Raw genomic sequence first — 587 nt, 5'->3', positions numbered from 1 at the left:
TTTCCCTTCCTGCAACCATAGCTCACAGTCACAGATTACTTAGAATGTGGTGGGTGCTGGGCTAAGTGCTTCAGGTGAATCTCACTCCCCAATCCTCACAACACCCCTGTGAGGTGGCCTCATTGAAAGTGTGGAAAGGGAGGCAGGGCCCAGGGAAGTGACATAATTCATGCAGAAACTAGTGCTACTGGGAGGTGTTTGACCTCTGACCCTCCCTCTACCTCCAGTCTGTTCCTTTGCAGCCAGTTGTTCCTGTTGGGCAGGGTCATGGGCAGCCTGAGGTTCCCTTCCCAGGGCCCCAGGGAGAAGTTCATTGTAGGTGACTGTGAAGGCCACACCCCACCTGGTTCCTTCAAGGGGGACTGTCAGCCATGGTCCACTGCTCCATCGGCTGGCTGTCCATGATGACGTCGTCCACAGAAAGAATTCACAGTGATTACATCACCTGGGGCTGAGAAGCGACTAGAGCCCAAACCACTAACCAGCTTCTGACATTTGATCATGATACTGAACCAACCCTCCAGCTTCATCCCTAAAGCTCATGTGTGAGGCATGAATTTGGGGGAAGGGAGCCAGTCTCCTGCATT

General features: G+C 53.2%; 1 pseudogene; it reads left to right on the top strand.

Annotated features, from left to right (window-relative positions):
* The window catches only part of LOC102763231, a 21,437-nt pseudogene extending 20,880 nt beyond the window's left edge, over window positions 1-557 (top strand).
* The last annotated feature ends 30 nt before the right edge of the window (window positions 558-587 follow it).

This window comes from Myotis davidii, unplaced genomic scaffold (assembly GCF_000327345.1).
Source record: "Myotis davidii unplaced genomic scaffold, ASM32734v1 scaffold4663, whole genome shotgun sequence".
Taxonomy (NCBI): domain Eukaryota; kingdom Metazoa; phylum Chordata; class Mammalia; order Chiroptera; family Vespertilionidae; genus Myotis; species Myotis davidii.
Note: the sequence above shows the minus strand (reverse complement) of the source record. Positions and strands in the feature narration are given on the sequence as shown.